We start from the raw sequence: 11,972 nt of genomic DNA, 5'->3' as shown, positions 1-11,972 counted from the left end.
GGCCCGCGTACCGCAAAAAAAAAAAAAAAAGAGTTCAGTAATCCTTTACATTTTCAGGTAATTTCTCCTGCTGTTTTGTGTAGCAGTTTTTAATGTATTGAACCATAATAGCTTCTCCCTTATGTAGCTTAAAATAACTTAAATAAAAACCAAATAAGTAACATTTCAGGAGAAAAATATTTTATACACACATACAGTAAATAAATATGTACGTATGTAAAAAAAAGTGTACGTATTTACATGCACATACATACACATGATGCTCTACAAAGTTTTCATTTATTTGGTAATTACACTACTATTTTCTTTTTTCCACTCCATTGCTTTTCTCTTACCTAATATTTAAGGTAGGACTCTGCCCTTCTGTATATAGTGATAAAAAAATGATGTCTACATGTCATTTTCCATATTAAAAACCTCTTCATAGGTTAATTTAGGGCACATTTAGCCTAATTCTGCACTCTTTCTGCCTGTTGATCTTTCCACTTAATGATGAAAACAATCAAATAAACTTACCATCAGAGGGGAAGTACCATAGTTTCCAGAATGTAGCACAGGGATTGTATGTTTAATGCTTTACAATTTACAAATGCTTTCCCATATCTCATTTGAATCTGAAATAATCGCATGAAGACAGTATAATTCTTACTCTCATTCCTCAGACCAGTCTGCTAGGAAGTGTCAGAACCAGGACTCCTATCTGGGTCTTCTTATTTCAGATCCAGTCCATGATAGAACCTCTCCTAAATTCTGCCCCTATTCTACCATGCCTGCAAGGGAATAAGAGGCCCTGAATTACTCAGAAACCACATGGGAAAAAGGGAGGAATGAATTGCACTCTGTCTGCCAATCCAGTTGGCTTTTCATTAGCTTGCTGGTATAGATTTGGAGATGATTCAGAGAGCAAAGTGTTCACCAGCAGCTTGACGTCGATGTGAAAAAATAAACCAGCTTGATCTGGAGCAGCATGGGCACAGTCTGCTTACTGGAACTGGGCTTGCCTATTGGTGCCATGAAGGTTTTCACTATTATCTAGGTGCTCATATGGTGAACTTCTTTTCACATTATCCAAACGAGAGTGACTGAAAAAAAAAAATCGGTCCCTTTAGAACAGGAAGAAATGGAAAACTGGAGTGTGATCTGGTTTACAGAAGCTTTTGTCCAGTGCCCCTGGAGGATCAGTTATTTTCATGGATGGAAATTGATTTGGAAATGAAAGCACATGGAATAAATACTACTGCAGAATAGCAGAATGGTGAGATACCTGAAATGCTTTTAGTTCTCACAATATTGCACTGAATTTATTTAATCATTCATGTAATGTTATTTAGTAAATACTGTGTGCTTGACATATGCTAAGTACTGGGGATAGAAAAATAAATAGGAAGGTCCCTGCCCTCTAATAGTTGATAGTCCAGCGTAGGAGAGGGGTAGCACAAAAGAGTGACAGCACAATGAGATATAGGCTGCAATAAGCACCTGATGCTGTAGCAAACTTACGGAGGCCCAGAGGAGGGACCCTAAGTCATCAGTGACATCAGAGAGGGCTTACCTTCTGGTGGGAAGATACTTCTTGTCTGGGAGAGGCCAAGTATATGCCTGTTGTTCAATCATATTTAGTAATAGTACCTCCCTTCACTTTTCAGAAGTGTTCCAGGTTGGTTGATCAATTCCCTGATACCTTTTTACTAGAAAATTGGGAGAGAACTAATGGAGTGGAAGGTGGAAAGGTATTCCAAGCAGAAGGAATGATGGGGAGGAACAGAGGCAGGGATTTGCCGCCCATACATCAATCAGTGACATGAGATGTAGACAGGAGTGCTGTTAAAAATGTTTAACATTGGCATGGCACTGGCACTGGCTGTTTAGCGTGGGCACCATCCATAAACAGGTGGCACTGCTGTTCTCATCATGAAGGACCTCACGTTCTAAACTAAGGAAGTTGGAGTTTCCCTTGAAAACCTTAGGGAGCATTGAAAGACATGAAGCAGTGGGGGAGAAGGAGGAAGACGAGTTTAAGGTTCTGCGCCTGGCTTGGTCTAGGTCATCAAGCAGTAATCAGAAAGGTAAGGGACTTTCTTTGAGAATCAGCTAGTCATGTACTTTGTGCCAGGCGATTCCCCAAGCAGGTATGGTCTTCATGACAATGCTGTGAGAGGGCCACTGAGGCTCATAGAGGCCATGTCTTCCCAAGTTCACAGCTATTGAGTGGCAAACATGAGTTTCAAACCCTACTCTGGATTATTCAACTCTGTGGTCTTCCTAACACACTTCCTGCCTCTAGTGACTGCTTTGGTCCCATTAGCGTTGACTGTGGAATAAAGTATGTACTTACAGGAAATACCCATTGTCATTAAGTGGGTATTGTCACTAAAATAATATAACAAAGTCTGCTGTCCTGGTAGCCATTGAATTGGAAACGGTATTCATTCACTGTACAGTCACTTTGGGAACCTGAAACTTTCATGTTGCTTGATCCTCTTCTTTTGCAAGGGCCTTGTTTCCCTTTAGCAGATGTTCTTCTAGTAGGTACTTTTCTGTCCTCGAACAGACCTGGAATTGAGGCTCTGCTCTACCCCTTCCAAGTGACTTAATTCTTTAAGGCTCAGTTTCCTTATTGGTCAAAGGACATGAATACTGCCTGCTTCACAGGGTTGTTATAAGGTCTAAATGAGTGAATGCATGTGTGCATCTGACACACAGTAAGTATAAAATAAATGTTAGCTTAGCTGCTATCACTGTGAACGGGGCCTGGCACACAGTGGGTGCGAAAATGAGCATTTGTTGAATGAATGATTACCACACTTTTATCTGGGACTGTGTTGATTACCATTACATTTTACTGTATGGCAGCAAGACCATGCTAGATGATTCACCCCTGATAGTACCATGTGGTGATATTCTCTCAATTTTTCAGTAAAAGAGCATCACATGGTGCCATTCCAGAAAGTACAACAAAGGAAACCAATCTCTTCTCACCATGCAGTATAAGTAAGGCTTTGAGTGGAAGCAGGCTTGCAGTTTCCAGCAACAAGACTTCCTGTTTCGGATCTAACATGTTTCTGGCACCATATCATGCTATAAGAAGGTTGTTGTCCAAAAGGAGGATGAAGTATTTGGGAGGATGCTACAAAAAAAAAAAAAAATCAAATGGGAGTGGGAGAATGAGGAGGGGGACTAGTTAGAACTACTGTAAAGATGAAGACAATAAAAAGAAACTTTGGAATTGAAACTCTATAAGTACATGTAATGAACGTGCCTTGGGAAGGGCGCATCTTATGCATGAAGTCTTAAGCTAAAGCAAGGAAAATTATGCCATCATCTTCATAAAAATGTGGATAAGTCAGCAGGGAAAGTTACATGGGATCATGGGTTAAATGTCAAAGAAGGTGATGTAAAAATAAGTATAACTATATAATATTTGAAGATCTCAAAGAAAATTTAAGAAGTATACTCCTTTTGATAAAACAAATGGATTGAGTGACTTCTCAAGTTCCTTAAAGTGAAAGATCCATGCCAACAGAGCTTTGCTTCCTTTCCCAATGGACAGATTTATACTCAATGAGTTGAAAGATTTAATCCAGTTCTTCAAAATGTCAGTATGTTTTCATTCAGAAAACAGAAACTCTCTGGAGCCTGAAAAAAATAAATGTTATATATGATCTCAAAAAGGAAATGGAGTAGATCTAAACTGAGCTGCTTATATTTCTAATTGGTCAGGTTTGCCCTGAATATACCAAAATATATTTCAACACCTGTCCTACCATTAGGAGATTTTAATGACCAGAAGTCTCTTCCTGTAACATCGTTGTTATATTTAGTCTCAGTGTTATTTTCTGAGTAATAATAATAGGGAAGTGAGAATCTCCATCTTAATAACTCTGTACCTTCCTATTTGTATTTTTTTTTTTTTGGTACCACTACTTTTACTCTCAAAATTATTCAATAATTGTTTGTCCTCAATTCTTTTTAAAAAGTTTCCATCCCAGTCTAAATGTAACTTCTCTATTAATCTTTTTCTACATCTGTTGTTCAAGTCTCAGAACCATCTCAAAGCTCTGAACTTCTAGGCTTACATTTTTCTTGTTTTGAGGTTCCCAGAATAGAGCGTGCTCTTCCAGACTAGACGTGCGAAAAATATTCTCACCTTTTTCTCTATGTGTCAGATACTGGAAAATGTTCACTGTGCTTTAAAAGGAATACCAGAAATAAAAGAGCCAACCCCCCCACCCCTGCAAATAATGACTTTCATACTTTTCATTCCACGTCCATGCAGGATTTAGGTACTGTGGTAAATGAGGTGAGAGCTGATGTGATGTGGAAATGGTGTGCTTAGGTGAGGATTGCCAGCAAGCTTGAATGTACTTCTCAAATTGTTCTCTGAGTAGATGGATTCAGAAAAACTTGTCTACAATGTGATACATCAGGGGAATGTTCTGAAACAATCATTTGAAACTACACTGAGTTTCAGCTACACAGTATATAGTTTTACAGCTTTTTGCTTTATAGAAATTCAGAAATCACTTGGAAATTCATTTCAAAAACAAAACTCCTACATGGAATCAGAAATCATTGCTCCTGATTTTCTGATATCAGACACCATGTGGAGGGCTTTTAGTAAATGGAGTGATATTTTCATGGTATTGGAAAATCTTAGTTCTGTTGATTACTGTTTCATAAATTTGTTTCTGTCTCTGCATCGGCATTTAAAATAGAGCTAATGACTCAATAATATAATAGAAGCAGAATAAAGATGGCATGAAATGTAGCATTGCAGTTAAGAGCTGTCATGTACTAACCTTGGGCTACTCACTGGGCATTGTCTTGGTCCAGGTGCCCCAGAAAGCGGAGCCTGTGGTGAAAGCTCACATGTTAATGCCAGGAGAGCTGGCCCAGGGAATCTAGAGTGAGGGGGACCACAGCAGAGAAGCAGGGAGAACGGAACACAAGGCGCGTGTTTCCAGGCTTGCCGTAGCTTTGCAGCCAGTCACCGCTGCTTGTGGGGCACAGGGGACTTCTCTAAAAAGGCCGCAGGGACCACCAGGAGCCAGTCCTCTCCACCCGGCCATACTTCCCCCACGCTCTCAGGGTCTGTTACCAGCCCTTGGGCACAGACTCAGCAAGGCAGAACCTCTTTGGCTCTGGCCCAGGGGCAGAGCCTCTTGATGTCAGTTGGCGTGGGCTTGGGGCACCTCTAACTGTACCTGTGGTGGCAGGAGGAATGGTGGGTCTGGCGACTTTATCACCATGAGAACTGTGGAATTGAAGGCCAGTGGCCAAGGCCTGAGGGTCAAGCAGGCTGAGCAGACCTGGGGAATATGTGATTGGATCCATCACAGCCAGGTTACTTAACTCTTTTGTATCTCAGTTTTGTCATCTGTAAGACGGGAGTAACAGTTGTCACCATATTGCAAGACTGTTATAAAAACTAAGTGGCTTAATGTATTTAACGTGGTTAGAAAGTGCCTGCAAAGGTTAAAACTCGTTTGAACCATTATGGCATCATTATCTTAAGTGTGGAGCCATCAAGTGTGACTTTTAAGTGTGACTACTTAAACTAATACAGAGTGCATTTGAGTTAATAAGTTTGGTGTGTTGTTTAAAAAAGCAAACACACATTTCACTGTAGCTGTACCCTTAACAGCAGAGGGAGACTGCTGCTACCATACGAGTCATGCCATTGGACCTTGGTATAGGACAGCGTTTATGAGGACAGGATCAAGGTAAATGCATAGCACTGTTGCTGAAAATGTCAGTTATTAAAGTTAACAACAGAAGTATGTTATACAGTTCTTCCCCAAATAAATATATCACTAGGACAAAGATGAGAATATAAATTCAGTTCCCAAATGGAGCCTAGATTCTAAGCGGTGGGTATAGTGTTCTACTTGGGACACTATAAACAAGTGGGATGATATTTTCTCTCTCTCCTCCTCCAGAGGCCAAGTATTCAAGCAGCCACTCTGTGGCCAGATCATATTTCCTCTCCATGCCATTCAGATCTGCAGCGGAGTGTTTACCACTCAAGTTCAAGTGACAGGAGCCGACCAAGAGGGGTTTCTCTTTCCTGGTTCAGCTCTGTATGCCCCCAGGTTGTAATGCACATCCATTCAAAGCACCAACAGCAGTTGTTTCCTTTTCTCTGGGTGTTGATGGGCTGTGCTCCCTGGTCTCCTTTCAGTGCATGCGAGCCGCTTTCCCAGCCCCAGTGCTCAGTATGTTTCTTTCAGCCTGGCGCAGCATGGAGGCGGACTGCCTTAGACCATCTCACATTTCCACAGTCAGCCTTGGAGCTGGAAGATAAATAAACACATACTCCCTCTCCAGTGTCTCCTGACCTTGTTCCTGGAGAATGGAGGATGCGTAGTAAGCTAGGAGCTCACCTTGCTCTATTTTTATTGGCCACACATTACTCTGCGTGTGAACAGCGGTGACAGCTGTGCTCAGCGCGTGTTACCACCCTTCACATTATGCTATAGCTTTTAAAATGCTTTGCTCTACGTGAAACAGCAAAAGTCTTTGCTTTCATCGACCAAACTTACACAATTTCTTTCATTACCAAAAAAAAAAAAAGTGACTTGTAATCTTAACATTGAGCCAAGCAGTAAAAAATGGATATTTTACTTTGATGATATTACCCTGTCTTATAATGATTTATTATCTTCTAAGAAATATCAAATTAACTCTCTGTTATAAACATTTCCATTTTTAGCTCCTTTAAAAAAAAAACAAACAAGAGTATCCAATATTCCTTCAGAGAACACCCAGAAATGTAAGGTTTTCGCTTTTACAGGAGATACAATGTGGTACTGTTTCATGAATCCCATGAGGTCCCCCCATCCTCCCCCAGCAGCAGTTTTCTGGTTTTCTTCTAATGCTTTCCCTAAATAGATCCCATTTCCTATACCAGTGCCAATGATGGCTTTATACTTCACATTCTATCTTTGATTTTTCTTGTGTTAGTGGTTTTGGGAGCCTAATACTGCTCATTTCTGCTCTTCGTTCACTATGTTCAGACAGTGTTGGATGTCTGCTTTCAGTTTTTAAATAGAAGAAATAATAACTACCTAGTTTGAAAAGCTCTTTGGGATTATGGGTTTGGTTAATATCCTCTGAAAACAATTTTTAAAAACTGTAGTAGAAGATTATAAATGACTTTTTATGTGATTGCTTCCCCTGGTGCTTTGAAATAAAAACACGAGAAAGAGTATAACGCACTTGGTCAGAAAGGCTAATCCTGAGTTGATGCCATTTACATTTAGATTTAAATAAGCCAGCCTATTTATTCCTTCAAACTTTGCTTCAGGTTTTACATTGAGAATACATGGAAATTTTAAGTCCTAGGATGCTTAGATATATTTTGAAAAGTTATAATGCCTAAATTTAGCTGACTTCTAAGAATAACTGTGACAAACGTAAGGAGTAAGGAAATGAAGTTAGTTATTTTTAATAAAATCATGTTATTACAACGATTATGAATAAGGTTCATCTAATATGTGGTCCAGATGAAGTGAACTGGGGTCATTAGTGTAATAACGCAAATACTGTGCCTTCCAGACTGTGGGGTATGCAAACAAGCCACACACAGACCATCGGAGATCTGACCCCCCACTTACTATTTGCGATGGAGTATAAAACAGTAGCCGTAGAGTCTGCTCCCTCACTTCTTATGGGTGATGGAGTATATGGGTGATGCAGTGTCATAGTGGAAAACTCTTCTACTAGGAATCTAGACCTTGATTCTACACCCAGATGTCCTGCATGACCAGTAAAAAGTCTGTTTCTTCAGTCATAACATGAGGGGTTCAGATATGATGCCTTCAGGGACCTTCCCAAGACCGAAATTCTAGGACTCTGTGCACTGTAATTCAACTTCAGATGGCAACGAGACATAAACCCAAGCCACAGGATGCATTCTAAGAACGTTGCGTCAGCACACGGCCTGTTGAGATCCCTGGAACCAGCTCCTGGACCAGGGTGTGGTTAGGTGGAGCTGTAAAAAGTACAAGGATGACATTAACCTGAAAGCAGTCTGTGATTGAGAGCGTGGGGCTGGGGCACTGGGATCTTGGCTTATTTTTCTCCCCGGGCTCAAGACTTTGTCCAAACACAGGGGGAATGACCAGGCTTGTTCTGACGTACATATATCTTTGTTTGGCAACTCAAAATTCTTCAAAAAGAGGCCATAAGTTAATTTATAGCCAGATCTCTTGATTCTTGGTCAATCTACATGTTTTTTAATTGAATAAAAATCTTGAGGAAGGACAGGTTCCAGCATTTAAGTATTGGTGTCCTTGTTATTTCTGTACTTTTTTTTTTTCTTCTTAAGAGCTTCTGCTCCTATTTTAATTCTGCTCCAGTTTTAATCCACTGTAAGACTATGAATTTTCCCCTTTCAGAAGCCTTCAAACCATTCTCTAAAAGCTGAATATTCTTCCTCCTCTGAAGTCATTGCCTTCTCTAGGAAGATGATCTATTTAACCAAGCAAATATAGTTTAATTTTTGTTAATTAGACATTGCCTGAGTACTTCTTATATGCCAGCCCTAAGACACTAAAGATAACCAAGATGTGTACTGTCTTGTAGCTCACAGCCCCATGGAGTTAGTCCCCTAGCAACAAAACCTGCCTGGAACCAGAAAGCTACCACAGGGAACCCAGAGGCTAGAGACAGCCCTGACTAAAGGGAACTGAGGGGTGTAAGAAACATTTTAACAAGTAAAAGGGAAGGAAGGCAGTCTGGACAAAGAGGTGCAGATGTATGTGACATGCACCGGGGCACAGGAAGTGGGCATGGTGAGGCCAGAGACTCTCACAGCAAAATCACTGTGGCTTCTGCTCCCCTAGAAAGCAGGCAGTAGTGTAAGATAGAGGTCATCTCTTTATGTGTCTCCACATTTCAGGTCCTCCAGAGATAAACTTTCAGAGCAGTTGTGAATATCTTGATAGTAATAGAAAAAGCCACCTGTATAGAGTTCACCAGAGAAATGGAACCAACAGATATATATATAGACAGAGATATACTGATATATAGACAGAGGCATGGGGAGAAGGAGCAGGGTGGAGAGAGGGGAGGATTTATTATAGGAATTGGCTCATGTGATTATAGAGGCTGAGAAGTCCCAAGATCTGTACTTGGGAAGCTGGAGACCCAGGAGTTGTTTGTTTTTTCTTCATAAAAAACAATATTCAAACAATAACAAATGGTATAGTTCCTGTCCAAAAGCTGGCAGGCTTGAGACCCAAGAAGAGCTGATGTTTCAGTTGGAGTCTGAAGGCAGGAAGACTGGTGTCCCAGGTCAAGCAGTCAGGTAGGAGGAGTTCCCTTTTACCCTCAGGAAAGTCAGCCTTTTTGTTCTATTCAGACCTTCAACTGATCGGATGAGGCCCATCCACAGTAGGGAGGGCAATCTGCTTTATTCATTTTACCAATTTGAATGTTAGTTTTGTCCAAAAACACCCTCACAGACACACCCAGAATATTTTTCCAAATATCTGGACACCTGTGGCCCAGCTAAATTGACACATAAAATTAACTGTCAGGACTTCCCTGGTGGCGCAGTGGTTGAGAGTCCGCCTGCCGACGCAGGGGACACGGGTTCGTGCCCCGGTCCGGGAAGATCCCACATGCCGTGGAGCGGCTGGGCCCGTGAGCCATGGCCGCTGAGCCTGCGCGTCCGGAGCCTGTGCTCCGCAACAGGAGAGGCCACAACAGTGAGAGGCCCACGTACTGCAAAACAAACAAACAAACAAACAAAAAATTAACTGTCAAACCGCCTCCCTGTGTTTTAAGGCTTAATTATAAAGCATCCAGGAATATTCTGCCAGCCTGATTACTAAATTGCCAGCTCACTGGGACTCTTGGTTCTTTTTGAAAGCCTCACAATACCATAGAAATTCTGTACAGTATCTCAACGTCATTGAGATACTGTCATCACTCTGCTTTGATAATATATTGACATTTTCAGAGTTGATGGCTAACTCATCATTATGATTCAGAATATATTTATATTTGTTATGGGGGTTACACGCATGTGCTAGAAAGTCAGGCTTCCTGGGTTTGAATCCCAGCCCTGCCTTTTAGTAGCTGTGTAATTTTGAGCCTCTAGCCTTGATTCTCTGTGCCTTTGTAGGTAATAATAATACTTTAACTCCTTGTTGTTGTGAAAATTAAATCAGTTAATACATGTAAAGATACAGGTAGGTTACAGGCACATAGAATGTACTCAAGAAAATAGTTTTTCCTGTAGCCACATATCTTTTATTTAAAATGCTGTTTCAGCCTTGGCTCAATATTACTTAAGCGCTGATACTTTTTGAGGAAAGAGTCCTTAGGAGCAGTAACATTGCATGTATTCAATTAGCATACGCTTTGGATAGACGAAAACCAAAACTTCAAAGATTTAGTTGGCTTGAGAATGACACCAGATTTAGAAAATGAGTAAGAGAAGATGAAATAGAAAGTAACACATGTATAGAATATGCATAACAGGCAGTGGAGTATTTGATTCACTTCACTACTTCCGTTTAGTTTGCCACAGTCAGAGAAACTGTCCATATTTTAAATGGTTCTTTGGCATCTTAACATTAAAAACATTTATAAACAAACCAACAGTGGGTGGCGGTGGAGAAATGCTAAATGATGCTCTTTGTTAGGTTTTGAGCCGGTAGGAGTAACAGGCAGATCGATTGGGGCTAGACTATCTTTGGGTTGAAGGCATTCACCTGACTGATGGAAAACCAACCTTGGGTAAGTCACTCGGACTCAGGGCTCCTATGCCAGATGACAGAGCAACCAAACTGTCCAGCTGTTCTTTTCTGGGTGTGCTATTTCTGATCTGTCCGAACAACCACATCTTTCAGTGAGTGACTTCAGATCTGTTTAGGTAAGTCTGTTCACAAAACATGAAATACATTTGCAGGATGATGTGTGAGGAAATCCTTTGGTTCTTTGAACTTGATGAGTGCTTCAGTGTCCTTAGGGAGGTCTTTACTTGTGCAGCTCACATTTACGCGACTCTTCAGGGCACTGACTGCTGCTGACTGTAGTTCAGAGCCAGTTCCGAAGCTGTGGTGTGTCCCCAGTGTTCGCGGGGCCTCTGTAACACAGTTTTCCGGTGGCGTAAAAGTACATCCACAGAACTGTGCGCGTGCATCTCCATCAGGAACACTGTTGTGTCTTGAAAAATAACTTCTCAGATTTTCAAGTTCCCGTGTCTGAAACTAGTCTGCAGTGAAAGTACATTCAGACTCAGCTCTTTGAAGCTGGCTGTATTAGTCCATTTGATTATTTCCTTGGGAAAATTCTTCTTTTAACTAAAAGGGAAATGCTTTGCCCGTTTATCTAGTGACTAAAGATAGCTGAGGATTAAGTTTGAATGGAGTGATTACTGCTTTCAGAAACCCGAATAATGAAAAGTATGCTGTTGTTGTTGTTGTTTGAACTCTTCCACAGCTCTGCACTCGAAATGCCCCCAGGAATTTTCTCCTCCCATCTTGTTCCTAGTTTTTAAATTCCTATATGGACTTCTATGTGTTTGTAATACTTACATTAATTCTGTGCCTTTGAAAAACTTCGGAGAGGAAAATTTAATCATCGAGCCTGTATATTTTTATTGTTATCCATTATTATTATCATTCTTAGCCATGCTTGTAGTGGCACGTGCTCTTTTCAAATATTATTATAAAATTCTTTAATCATAAGGCTATTGTGATGAAGCCAATTTCAGTCTATTATGAAAACTCTGCAGTTTTTCATTTTTGAGAGCCAAACTCAGAATGCATTGAGCTGTGCCTCAGTATATTTTCCATTATCCTTTTCTTTCAGAAATCATGCCATCCACTTAATACTTCATTACAGCCGAACTGCAATATGTATATACGTGGTACGCAAAACGAGCCATTTTGTTTTAAAACAGATTGCAGATGAAAGGAAACCATTCATTTCTCTCTTGCTTGCTGTAATACTAGAGC

General features: G+C 40.7%; 1 protein-coding gene across 1 annotated transcript in view; it reads left to right on the top strand.

Moving 5' to 3' along the window:
* Window positions 1–11,972, top strand: part of TOX (thymocyte selection associated high mobility group box) — a 304,689-nt gene that overhangs the window by 137,328 nt on the left and 155,389 nt on the right. The gene's annotated exons all lie outside the window — the stretch shown is intronic.

This window comes from Lipotes vexillifer, unplaced genomic scaffold, assembly GCF_000442215.2.
Source record: "Lipotes vexillifer unplaced genomic scaffold, Lipotes_vexillifer_v1.1 scaffold69, whole genome shotgun sequence".
NCBI classification, from domain to species: domain Eukaryota; kingdom Metazoa; phylum Chordata; class Mammalia; order Artiodactyla; family Lipotidae; genus Lipotes; species Lipotes vexillifer.
Note: the sequence above shows the minus strand (reverse complement) of the source record. Positions and strands in the feature narration are given on the sequence as shown.